Source organism: Rhinopithecus bieti, unplaced genomic scaffold (assembly GCF_001698545.2).
Source record: "Rhinopithecus bieti isolate Rb0 unplaced genomic scaffold, ASM169854v2 scaffold_14826, whole genome shotgun sequence".
Classification (NCBI taxonomy): Eukaryota; Metazoa; Chordata; class Mammalia; order Primates; family Cercopithecidae; genus Rhinopithecus; species Rhinopithecus bieti.
The window spans coordinates 142,523-160,144 of NW_016808328.1; the positions used below are offsets into that span (position 1 = coordinate 142,523).

The 17,622-nt window shown below is 46.8% G+C and overlaps 1 pseudogene; it reads left to right on the forward strand.

The window, feature by feature from the left end:
• The first annotated feature begins 16,048 nt into the window (after positions 1-16,048).
• LOC108538405 (interferon-induced transmembrane protein 3 pseudogene) lies at positions 16,049-16,449 on the forward strand (annotated as a pseudogene).
• Positions 16,450-17,622: the final 1,173 nt, after the last annotated feature.

The window sequence follows — 17,622 nt, forward strand, 5'->3', positions numbered from 1 at the left end:
GCTAAGAAGCCAGAGACCTGAGCTGTCATCTCTGCTCTGGTTGCTTGCTGTGTGACCTTGTAAAAATCACTTATCCTCTCCGGACCTTAGCTTCTTCAGGTGTAAAGAGAGAAGTTGGAATACATGGTCTTCAAGGATCTTTTTAGTAGAGCAGACATGGCCCCTGCCACCTAGGGGCCGTGTAGAAGTCATGTTTGTAGCAAACGTTTGTTTGTACAGGGGATGAAAAGTAAACTGGCCAATGACATTTAGTAGATGGAAAACAAGACTCCGTGTACTCAGGGTTCACATGGTCAGGACAGGGTCTGCTTGGAGTTCTTCTAGCAAAAGAACAGCCGCAGAGAGAAGTTCAAGATGCTGATGAAAAAAGGAAGAAAGGAGAGATGGATGGTAGGAAGGAAGGCACCCCTCTTGGCTTTGCAATGGCAGCAGAGTCCACACCCTCATTTGCTGGGGAAACACCTGGTCTAGCCCAGTGGGTCCCAAACCTGGCTGATTGTTCTTATCACCTGGACAGGTTGTAAGAATATTAATTCTTGGGCTCCATCTCAGAGACTTCAAATCATTAGGTCTAGGAGTGGGAGCTGACAGTCTGTCTCTTTAACGAACAGCCCCCTGGAGGCTGCTTCACAGACCAGTTTTTGGGAACCTCAGCTTGATTTTGTAGAAGGTGTTATCCCCTGTCATTACAAGTGATGTCCTTCCCTGGCACATTGTCATAGCCACTTAACATGAATAAGAATAGGTAATGTTCGTTAAGCACTTACTATATGCCAGGAATTGTTCTAAGCATGTATACATACACACAATCTATACTCATCTATATTGATGAGTGTGTGTGTATATATAGACACACACCTTCCAATAACCCCGTGAAACAGGTGCTATTAACATCCATCTGTTTTTACAGATGAGGCAATCGAGCAATTGAAAGGTTAGGTAAAGGCAGAGCTGCTTGTAGCTGGGCATCAGGGTGTGTACAGAGTCAAGATCATAGCATGTGTGCCAGCAGAGTGCTCTGGCAACATGAAGTCACAAGTGTGGAATCAGGAGAGGCTGCATGGAGAAGGCAATCTTGGCTAGTTCTGCTTGTCCCTGGATAGGCAGACACACCACCTGTGATGACAGTCTGCCTGCCGGGCTTCCTTCCCTGTCCCTGTGACTTCTGCTTTGTGGACACAAGGCATGTGGCAGCCAGGGCCAGACGGCACCTTCGGACCCGGGGGACCAAGCCCCCTTTGGGCTGACGGTCACTTCCTCCTGCCCTCTGTCCATGGGGAGTTCCACATTCCCAGGGCTCTGTGGGGCTCCAGCTCTATGACAGGGGATGAGATAAGCGTCACTCAGACCCCATCTGGGCTTAAGATGCGAGAAGAGGAAATGGGCTGAGTTTGCCGCAGGCACGGTTTAGAGTTACACACCAGGGGGTTTCTGAGGTGGTTTCAGGGGAGAGGCACCAGGGGAGAGGCTGGTAATCTGGGCTCTGGCATCAGCCAGGCCTGCAGTCAAGTCCAGACTTGTGATCTTGAGCAAGTTACTCAACCTCTCTGATTTTCATTTCCACCCATGAGAAAGGGATAATGATGGCAGCCACCTGCCTATGGGGTGGTGTGCACTTAACTGAGATGGGGAGTGTAGGCACTTGGAACAGCGCACAGCACATGAGATGAACTTAATAAATGTCTGTTTTATTACTATTTAAAGATCTTGGTCAGGCCCGGGGGCTCATGCCTATAATCCCAACACTCTGGGAGGCTGAGGTGAGACGATCGCTTGAGCCCAGGAGTTCAAGACTAGCCTGGGCAACATAGTGAGACCTCGTTTCTACAAAAAATTTAAAAATTAGCTTGGCATGGGTGCATGGCTCTGGTCCTAGCTTCTCAGGAGGCTGAGGTGGGAGGATCGCTTAAGTCCAGGCAGTTGAAGCTGAGGCTGCAGTGAGCTGTGATCACACCACTGGGCGGACAGAGATAAATCTGGGCTGAGTAATGGAGCTAGATCCTGTCTCAAAAAAAAAAAAGAGATCTTTAAGGGCACATTAGATACCCACTGGTCATTATTTTCTGCCTCAAAAATGGAAGCGGTGGACCACACTATGGGAAATTAGCATTCATCTCTTCTTTTGACACGCTCTGGGCTGGAGTGCGACACAGGGAGCTCCCCAGGCACTGGCAGCAGGAACCTGTGCCTTTTTGCAGAAGGGGGTGGCGAATGGTTTCCCAGGATTAACCCTAGGCATGCAGGAAGGGTAGGAGTTAGCAAGAGGACTGGGAACGAGAGGTGGCTGAGGGAATGATGTTCCAGGCAAAGGGAACTGCAGTTGCAAAGGAGGGAAAGTGTGGCACATTCTAAGAACTGAAAGCAGTACTATGTGTTGGTCTTAGAGGAGAGGGAAGCTGGAGGGGAAGAGACGAAGCTGGAGAGATGGCCCCTGCAGGGCTTCAAGGCCTCTTCCTTCTCCTGTAGTTGGTGAACCTTTGTGGGAGGAAGACACCAGCAGCTTGGCTGAAAATCGGAGGGGCCCAGGCCAAAGCTCTCACCTGGCTGCCTGGGGACGAGTAGCTTCTGCTCCACCATCAGCTCCTGGGGTCTAAACAAGTCCCGACCTGCGATGTACTTCCTTTGTGTGCGCATGAGGAATTCTAGTCTTTACCACTATTTTCCCTGGACAGCATTTCTGTTTCAATGATCCTTGGCACCCTTCGCTCTGCCCATTCCCTATTATTTAATTTAAAACCAGTCATCTAATTAGCATCTGTCGGGAATAGTTTTGGTGTGGTTTTGCCTGGAAGGACTGGGCTGCATTGGGCGACATGTTGGATTTTTTTTCCAACTTCAAGACTTTACCATGGGGTTCCCACATTTATTTTGGCCCAAGAATGCTCCGAGGCAGAGATCAGAGGCTAGGAATTTGGGAGCCTCTGTTGTCTCTGGGGCTGGTGGCTTCTGGCAGTAGTGCTTAGTCCTTTGCGTTGATCATCAGCTATTTCTCCATCCACAAAGGGGCCGGCGCTGGATGTCTACCTAACTTAGGGAGCATTGAGGGGGACCCGTGGATTTCGGACGGGTTTGGGGTTTAATGTTCCAGCTCCCTTCCTCAGTCTCTGAGGTTCCTGTTCTTCTACTCCCCTCCCCCATCCAATCTTTTCTTTTTTTTTTTTTCTAATGTTCCTTTGTGTTTTTGTGTCAATAAGGAGCTATGGCAGGAATCATTGGAGATCTCCCTCTTCACCTGGCTCCTTTGTGGTGTCCTCTTGTGACTTTATCTTATTTGTTCTTGATCTTTCCTGAGCCTTTGTTTTGTTCCGGGTCTTTGTTCCTAAATTCACCCTAAAGGCTGAACTCTGCAGCATCATTGAATAAAAAGGGCCCAGAAGGTAGAATCAGAGAGATATGTTTGCCTCTGGAACGCCTCATGTACTTGTGTGTCTCTTGGGAAACCACTTTCCCTCTGAACCTCAGTTTTCTCATCTGTAAAATGGAAGATAATGATAATGATGATAATGATGGATAATAGTAATGCTTAACATTCATTGTACTCAATCTCCACCAGGCACTGAGATAAGACATTTACATATTGATCTCAGTAAACCCTTAGAGTAAACCTGCTGGCATTATCATTCCCATTTTACAGATACAGAAACTGAGGCTTAGAGATTATATGACTTGTCCAAAGTCATAGAGTAGCAGAGCCAAGACTGGATGGATCCCAGGCCTATGTGATGCCAAGCTCATATGAAATCTGCCCAAGGGTTGTTGCAAGGATAAAGGGGTCACAAGTGATCAAGTGTGCTTTGGCAACTCACAGTTAAAGGTAATGGAAGGGATTCAGAAGACTTTGGAAAATGCCTTCTGAGTCTTGAGTCTTTGGTTTTGCAGTATGTGTGTCTCACAGTAGAGTGCAGTGTATATAGATAGTAATTAAGGGTTTGAATGAGAGACCAGAAGAAGGAAGCAGAGTAGTCTGAAAGGCTGTACCCTGTGATTTTGCTGCAAGCTGCTGGGTTTGCCAGGCTTTGACATCATCTGGAATGTCACAGCAGGAGTATTCTTTGCGAACTGGTGCAAGGGTTGGATTTAGTCCACGTCAGGGTTAGACTAATGATCATTGGTGAAAACATCTTCAGGAATTGGATATTTGGATATGTTCTTTTTAGGGTGTTGTATTCAAGGGGATGTATAGGATCAAGAGTCACTGGAAAATCACTGTTGTTGGTAGCTCATTACACCCCAAGCTGTGGAGTCCCTGCCTGGGTCAGGAAGGGAAGCGGGTGTGACTTGGAGAGAAGCTCTATTGAGCACAAAGGACCCTTGAGACTGAGTCATTTTTCTGGCCACAATTCTTTTCAAGAACATGGTGTCCGCTTCTTCTTATGACCTGCCACTGCACAGAGCCTGTCCAGGCCACACTCTCTGGAACCAGCCCAGGGGGTTGAAGCTGCCTCTGACTCCACAGCTCCTTCCTCTGCAGGAAGAGGGTGGGGTGGGGGGCACATGTGGAATCTTCTCAGAGGATCTGTTGGGTGGGAAATAGTTGCTCAGGAGGGAGGAACACCCTGGCATTAATCTGCTTACTCAGAGGGAACAAGAAGCCACCCGGGTGGATGAAGGATGAGGACAAGAGTAGGGACTCTGGAATGTGTGACCTTGGTTGGGGCTCAGGCTCCTCATCTATACAGAGGGAATGATGGGCCCTGGTCCTTGAGCTTCCAGTGCCCCACGGGGATCTCCTAAGGGACAATAGATCAGAACTCTAATGAAGACCCTGGCCCAGGCTGGCTTTTATGAAGATCCATTTTGGGGCTCCATTTACTATAGACAGTGCACACAATAAAATTAAACTGCTGGCTTTGAATCCCCATAGCCCCAATAATGTGTAGAGATCAGGGAGAGTGAGAAGCCACAGGGAGCCAGGGATGTGGTCAGGTGGTGGCCTGGGGGTCAATACAGAGAATAGGGGTTGTAGGGGCCAGAAAAGGGATAGCAGGCCTGGGGCAGGTATGGGGCTGGGGTAATTTGGCAAAGGATTTTTTAATTTTTAATTTTTTTTTGAGATGGAGTCTCCCTCTGTCATCCAGGCTGGAGTGCGGTGGTGTAATCTTGGCTCACTGCAACCTCTGCCTCCCAGGTTTAAGTGATTCTCCTGCCTCAGCCTCCCAAGTAGCTGGGACTACAGGCACCCGCCACCACACCTGGCTAATTTTTGTATTTTTCGTAGAGACAGCGTTTCACCATGTGGCCAGGCTGGTCTTGAACTCCTGACCTCCAGTGATCCCCCCATCTCAGCCTCCCAAAGTGCTAGGATTACAGGCGTGAGCCACCACACCTGGCCTTTTTTTTAAAATAGGAGGTGAGACTTGAACTAGGTCAAAAAGGATGGGCAGATGTCAGAATCCCAAAAACCACATTTCTTTTAGGACTTTCAGGGCAAATATTACCTCCTGCTTATGTCCTCAATAAAGGGCACAAAAATATGATCACTGAACCAGAGGTGTCTGGAAGCAGTCCAGTATGAGACAGGAGTCCCCAGGGGCTCTCGGGGGACAGTTCTCCTAGACTCCAGGGCAACAGAGACAGTCAGCCGCCAAACAGACCCTGCAGCATTTTGCTGGCCCATGGGGTCCTGGAATCCCCTTCTGTAACAGCAGAGAATGCTGTTTTGTCCAGTGGCCCCCTTCGGAGATTCGGGAGCAGTGGATGGGCATCAGAGCTAAGGCACCACAGCAGGGTCCCCAATCACCCCAGACCAGTGGGGCCCAAACCTGGCTGCGTCTCAGAATTACCCTGGGGAGCTTAAAAAAGCACAGATTCTAGTACCCCTCTGCTGGCCTGAAGAATCAGAATCTCTGGGGGTGGGGCACTGGTATCTGCAGCTAGGAGAGGCTGATGTGGGCCAGGAGGTCTGTATTTGAGCATCTCTTTTTCTGGGTCATTCAGTCCATGCGAAGACTGTGGCCTGGACTTTGTAAAGTTCCCCACCAGCCTCCATGTCCTGGTATAGCTTTCTGATGTGGGCCATGGCTGGGATGTTGGAGGAAACCTAAGCAGCCTGTCCTCCTCATGTATGTGGAGCTCCCACCACTTGTACCTCAGCAGCTCCAGCCCACAGGGGAGCAGATCCCCCAGACCCTCCCCAAGCTCTTCTCCAAAGCAGGAACCACTTGGCATCGACAGCTGTCCTTTGTCCCAATGGAGAGAGAACAGGACATGCATAAATGCAATTGTGAAAGCAATTTTTCTCAGACAGGAACATATAAGACAATTCCTCGGCATCTAAATTATTATAATGAGCTGAGTTCCACTTCAAAGGGGGCTAATGTAATAAGAGGAACAGCTGGGGCTCTAAGGAATTCTAATTAGATTTCTTTCCACACCCGCCTTGTGTATTTTTCTGAAGAGCAGCCAGGGCCGCTAGACTGTGTTGTGTTTGGGTCCAGTGTGAAGAAACTGGGAGGCCAAGCCTAGCCAGGGAAGGCCATCCATCTGCCTTGAGCCTGACAGCCCAGCGGGAGTGGGGCCTGGCCACTGTGAAAGTCAACAGGATTCAGGGCAGTGGGGATGGGGAGGGCTTGGGGAGGGGCTTGGGGTTGCAGAGGGTTTCCTGTGCCAGTCTGGGGACATGGTGGGTGGGGTGGGCTAGGAGAGGGAGGTCTGGAGCCAAACTGCCTGCGTTTGAATCCCAGCCCTTCCCTTTCCTCGCTGTGTACCTGGCATTACCCCTCCGCACCTCCTCAGTTTCTTAATCTGTGAAATGGGGCTAAGGATAGGACCCACTCCATCAGGGACTTGGGAACATTATGTGTGCTGGGCACACACAGTGGCTAGAATAACACCTGGCACAGAGAGCTATTGTTATTACTCTCTAAAATAAGGAAACGAAAAGATGGGAAGGGCTTCCCAAGGTCAGGACTGATTTAATTTTGCAGGAACCCCTTGGACTCAGAAGTCAGGTTGGAGGAAATACCTGGGAAAGGACTCATCTCTTCGTGGTGACGAGGCCGAAGAGACCTCAGCTCCAATCCTTTGTCACTTATTAGCTGTGTGATGTTGGACAAATTGCTTTACCTCTCTGAGCTTCTGTGTCTTCATCTATAAAGGAATGATAATGATAATAAACTCAAACGAAATGTTGCATGGGGCCTGGCTCATAGTGGGGACATAATAAATGTTATCAAAACCAGTCATTCTATAAAGCAAATATTTCCACCTATTTACACCTCTGGAGTTTGCATGCGTCTTATGATTAGTGGTGTCTTACAGTTTTTGTTGCCTGGGCAAACATGAAAAGCTTTCGTATCAACACTTGCAGAATGGGAGGGAGTGGCTTGGTAGAAAGTCCGAGGGGAAATTAGGAATAAAATGGTTGGGGGAGGGATGTGGGAAAATGATGACTCTGACATGTTTAGCTGTGTTGCCCACACAGGAGTCCAAAGTGAGCCAATGGATCGCTTAAGCCCTGGAGTTCAAGACCAGCCTGGGCAACTTGGCAAAATCCCATCTCTATTATTAAAAAACAAACAAACAAACAAACAAAAATCCCCACAAACAAACACCAAACCCCTCAAACCAAAAAAACACAAAAGTGAGCCAGCGCCACACGATGACAAAGCTGGAGTAAGAGCCCAGCACTCCTTGCTTTAACTTCTTTCATGGAATCATTTAGAAAATGCCATGTCACCAGGGCTCTTGAAGGTAAGAGGACAATATTGTGTGGGAAAACATGAACTCCAATGACTCTAAGTTGAAAGGAATTCAGAAGAGCCTGGCTTTGAATATGAAGCAATTTTAGGGAGATGGTAACAAATTTAGGTGCTTTATTTCATTTTGTGTATACGCAAGAGAGATAGATGAAAACCCACGTCTAAGTAGAAAAAGCTTTCTCTAAGCATGTAATCAAAATTCTAAGTGGTGAGAAAGCATTGAGTCATAGTTTATTTTGCAATGTTTTCCATTCTGAGTGGTGCATAAATTCATGGTGTGTTTTATGATCAATGTTGTCTTAGATCTGATGACTTTTGATCCTATTTTTCATCTTCTCACACAAACCTCTCTACGTTGGGACCAGGAGGATGTTGGCCCCACCTGTTCTGAGCATGTCCTGAGCCTGGCACTGCACTCTACATTTTACATGGTATTTCACTTATTCCTCCTGTCTTAGTCCATTTGGGTTGCTATAAAGAAATACCTGAGACTGGGTAATTTACAAAGAAAAGAGGTTTATTTGGCTCACAATTCTGCAGGCTGTACAAGAAGCATGGCTCCAGTGTTTGCTTCCGGTGAGGACCTCAGGAGCTTCTAATCATGGCAGAAGGGGAACGGGAGATACAGTATCCCATAATGAGAGAGGAAGGAAGCAAAAGAGAAAGGGGAGAAAGGTGCCAGGTTCTTTTTAACAATCAGTTTTCCTGTGAACTAGTAGAGCAAAAATTCACTCATTCTGCAGGATAGCACGAAGCCGTTCATGAGGGATCCATCCCCATGACCCAAACCCCTCCTACTAGGTCCGATCTCCAACATGGGGGGTCAAATTTCAACATGAGATGTGGAGAACAAACATCCAAACTATATCACATCTCAATGAGCCCATAAATAATTTTCCTCTTCATTTTGCAGATGAACTGGGGGCTCACACAGGAAATGACTAGCCTAAGAGGGTGGAGCAAGAACTGGATCCTGGATTGGAATACATTGAGCAAGTGGCTCCATCCTGAGAGTGGAGGTAAGAGGTATGGTCTTCCTCCAGAAGTTTCCCTTCTGCTTTGTGCAGTGCTACCACCCAAGAATCCTCTGTGGCCTGTGTAAGACCTCTCGGATTCAGAGTCAAGGCCAACATCACCAAGACCCAAAGTCTGGAGTCATCATTTATCATGCAATACATAATTACCATTTATTGGGTGCTCAGGAAGCAGGTCAGTGGGAGAAGCAGAATTGAATTAGGTGCCAAGAGATATGGGTTCTAATTCCAGTGACATCATTCATTAGCTGTGTGGCCTTGGCCAAGTCACTTAACTTCTCTGAGCCTTTGGTCATCTGTAAAGTGAACAGATCACAATGGGATGTTTGTAGGGTCCCTTCCAATTGTAACAAATCTGTCTTTTATGTAGGTCTTAGGGGCTGGGAGAACTTGATAATGGATTTAGTCCATTTGGAATCAGGCAGGAGCTCTGGAAGCCTCTGATGGACACGGGTAAGCAACTGGCCTTCAAATGTAGGGTCAATGCAGGATAGATGGAGAACACAAACACACACTTCTTGCACGCTGGGACACCAGGATCTAGAGCCTCCTAAAGATCCACTCCTGTCCTGGGAGGGATGTTGGGCCCCCTGGTGATGTTTGTTCAGAAAAAGTTCTGTGGGCAGCCCGGGCCGAGGAACATTTTTGATATAACAGCACTTGAACCACGTTCTTTATGTTTCACCTCATGCCAATCCTGTGCAGGATTGGAGGTGCATTAGGGCTGGAAGGGGTTCAAGGGGCTTCTATCGGCTCTCATTGGTTTGCGGAGGAAGAAGCAGTTATGTAACTGCAGACGCTGTGTCTTTCTTCACTTCTCAAGTCAACTGTAGAATTTTGGGGAGAAGGGACCTGCTTGCTTCTCCAGGAGCCCTCACTGGGCTGAACAAAAAGTCGAAGAGGTCTTGGCTGCTGCAGGTAGCCTTGCCATGCCTGAGACAACTAGAACCATTAATACACACAGTTATTGGGGGCTTCCAACATGCCAGGCGCTGGGCTAGGTGCAAATGCATTTTCTCTGTCCACATTGTGGCCCTGCAATGACAGCTGTTTTACTTGACGTGAGTCCTTGGCAAGCATCATATCATTTGATGCAGAGGTGGCACATATGGCAGATGGGCTGAGCCTAGGACTTGTGCCCTTAGAGAACATGGCTGAACATCTTGGCTTTGCTGCTTTCTCATAACCTTCTGAAGTACTTAACCTATTTAAGCCTCAGTTTTCTCATCTGTAAAGTGGAGATAATCATAGTGTCCTAGGGTATTAAAAAGGTTAAATAACACATGTGATGTGCTATGCACAGCTTCTGGCATATGTGGCAGGTGTTCAATCAATACTAGTAATTTTCTGTGTTGAAAATAACCTGCCTGCAATCTGAAAAGTTAGGCATTACGTCTCTGTTGCAGAGATGAGAAAACAGCCCCAGAGAGGTAAAATGACTTGTCTAAGGTCACACAGCGAGTAGGTGTCTAGGCTAGGATTCAAAGCCAGGACTGCCTGACACCAATTGCCTGTTACCCTTTACTCAGTGTTCTGCTGCCTCCTCGGGGACCAGAGCTGCTCTCCTCCTTATGTGTCCAGTAGGAGAGAGCCTTCTACGGCGCTGTCCCTAGAGATCTCAGACAGATAATGGGAGACAGTGTTGCCGAGTGGTTACGGTGTGGGATCTGGAGTCCGCCTTCCAGCCTGATGATCCCTGGCTGTGTGACTTTGGGCAAGTGACTTGACCTCTCTGGGTCTCTGTTTCCATATAGGTAAAAGGAGGATGATAATGATAATACTGAGGACTGGATGAATGAATGAAGAAATGTCAAGTGTTTTGTGTCAGGCCTCCCTGTGTGTCAAGAATTCAGAGCTGGATTTCCCCAAGTGTAACACTGTTGTTGGGGTTACCATGATCACTGTGGGGTAGACATTCCTGTCTCCCCTCTGGGTACCCCAGAGCCAGAGAGCAGCCCAGCAGGGCCTTCAGGGGCACCGGGATTTGCAGACAGTTGCATAGCCATTGTCCTCCGTTTCCCTGGCCAGGGCAGGGGTCCAGTGGGGCTGGCTGTCAGCCCCTGCTGTCAGGATCTGGTTGGAGTTTCATTAGCAGGAAAGGCTGAACCCTGGTACCTACACACCTCCAGGAGGGAGTGTGGCTCCCAATGCCCATCTGGGCACATTGCATTAAAGGGTTCCTTTCCACAGGCTCAATCCTCAGATGCCTCAGCCCTCCCCGAGCCCTGACCACAAGCCAAACAGCGCTGGGCCACAGTATCAGGGTTGTCCAGCGACTCCATCCTCCAGGGAGGAAGAGGCGGTGAATTTCTGAGCTGGGACAGAACCCAGAATGACTGGAGCAGGCCAGCCCCTCACCTCATATATTTGGAGCCTGGAGACATCAGGCAGCAAATGAGAAGCATTTTGAGGCTATTTTCTTTTTAAATTAATTAGTTAGTTAATCAATTTTTTTAATTTAAAATTTTTTCTTACCTCTGGTTCAAGTTCTCATGACCAATTCCTGCAACACATGAACATGCCTTTCCTCCAAGAAAATTCAGAGAATCCAGGTTAGCAAAAATAATAAAATAAAAGTCTTCCATAAACTTACAATCTGAGGATAATGTCTTTTAATGTTTTTTCCTTCCCGTCTTTCTTCTATGAGCAGATATGCGTATAGGCTTTAAAAACATACCTTGAAAATAGAAGCATTCTCTGTGTGAAGTGCTTAGAATATTACCTAGTACATAGTAAGTGCTCAATAAACCTTTACTGTTACTGCTGTTATTTCTATTTTATAGCCTGATTTTTCTCTCTTAAATGGAATTTCAGCTCCATGAGAATTAGAACCTTGTATGCCTCATTAACCTCTGTTATTCTAGTGCTTAGCACATAATAGGTGCTCAATAAACATTTTTAAATAAATGAAAGAATCGATATTTTTCTCTCTCATTAGGTTTGCATCTATAATATTTAATGACAACATAATAATGCATTGCTGAATTTGTTTTTAAACTTGGCTGGTAATTGTTTGAAAAAACCACTCCCAAGCTCCTAACTCTTCATGTCAGTCAATCCCCTCATCCCAGGCCTCATCCCCACCTTAACAAGATGAAGGCTGCTGGGTTCCCCAGAGCTTTGGGGACCCAGCATCGCTTCAGAGAAGCCAGAAACCAGCCTGTGGGCTGCCAGCGCCCTCTTTAGCTCACAGAAACCACTAATTATCGACTTAAACCGTCTAGGTAGCGCGCAGACGAGTAAAACCCCAACTCCTGCATTTTTGATGAAGTTGACATTAGACAAACGCTCACAGCTTGCTTGGTCAGACCCGGCTTCGAGGGTCTGAATCAATAATGAAACACTGGGAGGAATAAAGCATTAAACAGGGCGTTCTGCAAGGCAAGCAGCTTGGGGGTCAAGTCAGGGAACCCAGGATGGTCCCCGGCCAGTAGTCCCTTCTGCCTGGCTGCCAGACAGGGAGATGGCTGGGCATGCAGCTTGTCCTCCATTCCTACAAGTCTGGTAGGTAGTGTGACTTCTTGGGAAAACCTCTAGGCCTAGGCTAGAAGCCCAGAAACATGGAAATAGTATTAACTTTGTGGCCTTAGGTTATTTTGTGTCTATCTGTTTCAATTGCGAAAATATATCCTTGAACCAGGACACCACGGTTCTTCCCAGCTGAGAGATTCGGTGCATTCATCTTGAACTTGGGAATACGTATGGTCCAGACATAAAGTCTGTTAAATGTCGCAAATGAACAGGACCCAGGAAATCCGCCATAGTTCCTTTATGCTGGAGAGAACAACCTCCTTCTGCCTGTTCTGAGGTTCTTGGCCTTGGGGTCATTGAGAAGACTTCATTAGATTTCTGTTCCATCCAGAGGATGTTTGAAGATAATTCTCTGTAGAGAAAAGGACTCCAAGCTCCAGATTTCACCTTTCACCTTAGATCACATCTTTGGGTGCTATGAGACCCTCAAGTTTGGAACAGAAATCTGTCCAGTCCCCAAAGACAAGAGGCTGGAAATAGGGAGGAAAGAGGACCCAATGGGAAGGAGTAAACTGTGGATTCAGCTGCCAGGTAGGAGTCTCTGCATTTGCTCTTAGACGTCTTACCTTTGCCTGCTCATTTGCGTTCTACAGCTTCAGCACTCAAAGCCTGGTCTATGGACCAGTGACACTGGCCATGTCTGGGAGTTTGTTAGAAGTGCAGCATCTCAGCGCCCACCCCCACATCTACTGAAGCAGGATCTGCAATTTCACATTCAAGCTGGGGGAGCTCTGCTCCAGAGGGTCCCACCCACTGGGGATGGGGTAGAGGTATGTTGCTGCGCACAGAGCTGTTGCAGAGAGTGGTGCTACAGTTTCACATCTTTCAGCTCATTCAGGAGTCCCTGGCCTCACAGTGATGGTTTCACTTCATGGGAGGGGACACTTTTGAAATGCCTTTTCTCTGAGATGGTTTATTTGTGCTTATTTTTGAAACCAGATTAGGTCAAGGGACATACAGAGTTTCTGTCTGTTAGTTTAATGGCATTTCAGAGGACTTCCCCACTCTTTCGGTTGTGAGAGTAAAAATAATACATTCAACAATGACTCAGAGCCTGCTAAGGGCCAGATCTGGGCTTGGGGAAGGGATCCCAGGCCAGGATATGATACAATCTCAGGAACACCATGAGGACACAAACCATAGCCAGGCAAATCCCCACACAAGGCCTCTAACTACAGAAAGGGACTCTTTAGACATTGGATTTACCTCTCTTACTCTAATAAACAGAAGCTCTTAATCACAGAGGAATTGCCTAGATAATTTATTCAAAATGTATTTGCCGGACAGGCGTGGTGGCTCACGCCTTGTAATTCTAGCACTTTGGGAGGCCGAGGTGGGTGGATCACTTGAGGTCAGGAGTTCGAAACCAGCCTGGCCAACATGGTGAAACCCCATCTCTACTAAAAATACAAAAAAATTAGCCAGGCGTGGTGGCAGGTGACTGTAATCTCAGCTATTCAGGAGACTGAGGTGAAATTGCTTGAACCCAGGAGGTGGAGGTTGCAGCGAGCTGAGATCTCGCCACTGCATTCCAACCTGGGCAATATAGCAAGACTCTGTCTCAAAAAAAAAAAAAAAAATGTATTTGCTTGGGTCATCTCCCAGAGCATCTGATTCAGTCAAACTAAATGAGAAAGAGCTTCCACGGTGATTCTGATTCTCAACTTTGACCCATTAAGAATTACTGCTTTCCATTTATTTATGATTTTAAATTAAATTAAATTAGTAATTATTATTTTTTTGAGATGGAGTCTCACTCTGTCGCCAGGCTGGAGTGCAATGGTGCAATCTTGGCTCACTGCAACCTCTGTCTCCTTCCTGGGTTCAAGCAATTCTCCTGCCTCAGCCTCCCAAGTAGCTGGGATTACAGGTATGCGCCACTATGCCTGGCTAATTTTGTATTTTTAGTAGAGACACGGTTTCACCATGTTGGTCAGGTTGGTCTTGAACTCCCGACCTCAGGTGATCCGTCCACCTCAGCCTCCCAAAGTGCTGAGATTATAAGCATGAGCCACTGCGCCTGGCCTTATTTTTTATTTTTTTGAGACAGAGTCTTGCTCTGTCGCCCAGGCTGGAATGCAGTGGCATGATCTCGGCTCACTGTAACCTCTGCTTCCTGATTTCAAGCAATTATCTTATCTCACCCTCCCAAACAGATGGGATTACAGGCATGCACCACCACATCCATCTAATTTTTTTGTATTTTTAGTAGAGATGGGGTTTTACCATGTTGGCCGGGCTGGTCTTAAACTCCTGGCCTCAAGTGATCTGCCTGCATTGGCCTCCCAAAATGCTGGGACTACAGGCACGAGCTGGCGCACCTGGCCAGAGTTACTGCTTTGTAATGTAGTCCAGTTATTTCTTGCCTTTAGGAGCTGAAATAGACTTGTCTGCCATGATCAAAGGATCATGTCATTCCCTGTGGCAGAGACTGCTTGCTGTGCACCAAAGTTCATTCTCCTCCCCTTCACGGGCATATAGCCTGACCACAAGTCCCAGTCTCCCTTGGGGCTGAGAGTGGTCATGTGACCTTGTTCTTACTAATAGAATGTGATGCATATCTCTTTGGGCTAATCCTTGAGAAAGTGGCGGGGTCTTCTCTGTGAGCTCTGCCCATTCCCCCCAGCTGAGACCTCAACCATGAGGGTAATAACACGTTCCCAAGGGATGTCAGAGCCACCAGATGGAAGAAACCTGAATCCCTGAATCTCCACATGGAGTCGAGATACCTGCCAACTGTAAACATTCACCTTGGATATGAACGAGAGCAGGAATATGCTTGCTTTTTTTGCTCTTAAAGGCACTGCATTTTAGGGTCTTCTCATATTATAGCAGCTTGTTTTACCCCAACTAATACGGCACCAACAGTTCCACTCACCTTCTCCTAATACATTTTACCTCAAAGTTCAGAATTCAAGACTTAGCTTTATGCTACTGCACTAAGGCTCTTATATGAGAGTAGAGCTTTAGTGTATCCTAATTCTCAGGATGGAATCAGGGTTCTAGTTTAGTTTTTTTATTAAGCAGTTCTGTTGTAAGGACTGACATTTCATGGCTTTTATTCTTCCTTAAAGATCTTTCAAAGAAAAAAGTGAAATCATACATTATTTTTAAATAGAAAAATATTACTTTATCTTGCAATTACCACATGGGCCCATTGGACACCTTCTTAAATCTAAGATACATTATGGGATTGTATGATCTCGTTTTTCCTATCTCTTGAAAATTTTTGCCATTTCCTCAGCCTAGAAATTATTTCATCATCACTTATTAACTATTCTAAGCTATGCTGAAAAGACTAAAATAATAATAATATGGAATGATGATGGAATTGCCTAGGAGGATGATGGAAAAATAATATAAATCGCCACTGTAGTATCACCCTACAGTTTTCTTTCTTCTTCTTCTTTCTTGTCTTTTTGAGACAAGTTCTCATTCTGTCACCCAGGCTGGAGTGTGATGGCATGATCACAGCTTGCTGCCGCCTCGACCTCCTGGGCTCAGGCAGTCCTCCTGCTTCAGCCTTTTGGGTAGCTTGGCCTACAGGTGCATACCACCATGGCCAGCTAATTTTTTTATTATTTGTATAGATGGGGGTCTCACTATGTTGTCCAGGCTGGTCTCGAACTCCTGAGCTCAAGTAATCTGCCCACCTTGGCCTCCCAAAGTTTTGGAATTACAGATATGAGCCACCATGCCCAACCCAGTCTACAGTTTTCTTATTGTGCTGTCTTCAACAAAATTATAAGCCTTTAACAATTTCAAAAAGTTCTTCAAGTGACCATGAACCACACCGCCCGAACCTTCTTCACTCCCGCCAACACCAGCTGCTCCCAAACTATCAGATACTCAAGGAGGAGCATGAGGTGGCTGTGCTGGGGGCACCCCACAACCCTGCTCCCCTAAGGTCCACCGTGATCCACATCCACAGCGAGACCTCCATGCCTGATCATGTCGTCTGGTCCCTGTTCAACACCCTCTTCATGAACTGCTGCTGCCTGGGCTTCATAGCAGTCACCTACTCCATGAAGTCTAGGGACGGGAAGATGGTTGGCGACCCAACTGGGGACCAGGCCTATGCCTGCACTGCCAAGCACCTGAACGTCTGGGCCCTGGTTCTGGGCATCCTCATGAGCATTCTGCTCATCGTCAACCCAGTGTTGATCTTCCAAGTCTATAGATAGAACAGGAGGCAGCATCCAGGCCAGGAGCTCTGCCCACAACCTGTTGCCCACACACTCCACCTTCCATTCCTTGACCTGCCCCCCGGGCTGAGTCCTGTATCAGCCCTTTATCCTCACACACTTTTCTACAATGGCATTCGATAAAATGCACATGTTCCTGCTTAAAAAAATTCTTTAAGTATTGCACTTTGAGTTTGCAAGTGCAAGAAGGAAAATCAGAAATGATGAGAAGCTAGAATCCAGTAGCAATGCTTTTGAATCTGAAATCTGTATTTCTGGTCCATGTATAGCATTTGATGAGAATTTAGGTGTATTCAGAGACTGTTGTCCATTTAAAGTATGTACCTTCCAAACCAGGAAAAGAGGAAATAGAAATTTACGTTTGTTATGTTTAAATTCCTTTTAAAATATATAATAAAGTTGTTCTTCACTCCCCTTTATTTTATTTTGTAAATTTTTTTTTAAAAAAGATTTAAAATATTTAAGAGTGCTCCATATCATGAGGTCAGGAGATCGAGACCATCCTGGCTAACACGGTGAAACCCCGTCTCTACTAAAAATACAAAAATTAGCCAGGCATGGTGGCAGACGCCTGTAGTCCCAGCTACTTGGGAGGCTGAGGCAGGAGAATGGCGTGCACCTGGGAGGCGGAGCTTGCAGTGAGCCGAGATTGCACCACTGCACTCCAGTCTGGGTGACAGAGCAAGACTCCATCTAAAAAAAAAAAAAAAAAAAAAGGGTTCCATTAGTCCTAGATGGTAAATGATAGCGGGTCTTTTCCCTCATATACTGAAGATTAAAACAATCTGGCCAGGTGCAGTGGCTCATGCTTGTAATCCCAGCACTTTGGGAGGCCAAGGCAGGTGGATCACCTTAACTGAAGAGTTCGAGACCAGCCTGGCCAACATGGTGAAACCCTGTCTCTACTAAAAGTATGAAAATTAGCCAGGCATGGTGGCATGCACCTGTGGTCCCAGCTACTTGGGAGGCTGAGGCAGGAGAATTGCTTGAACCCAGGAGTCAGAGGCTGCAGTAAGTACCTTAAGTACCCTGGAAAGACATATAAACCCTACAAAGATTTGCAAACCTGCCACATTGGTGAAGTTTGCGGGGATATAGTGGTCTGGGGAGTGCTAGTACATTTCCTCTAAAGTAAAGGACAAGTTCTTGTAC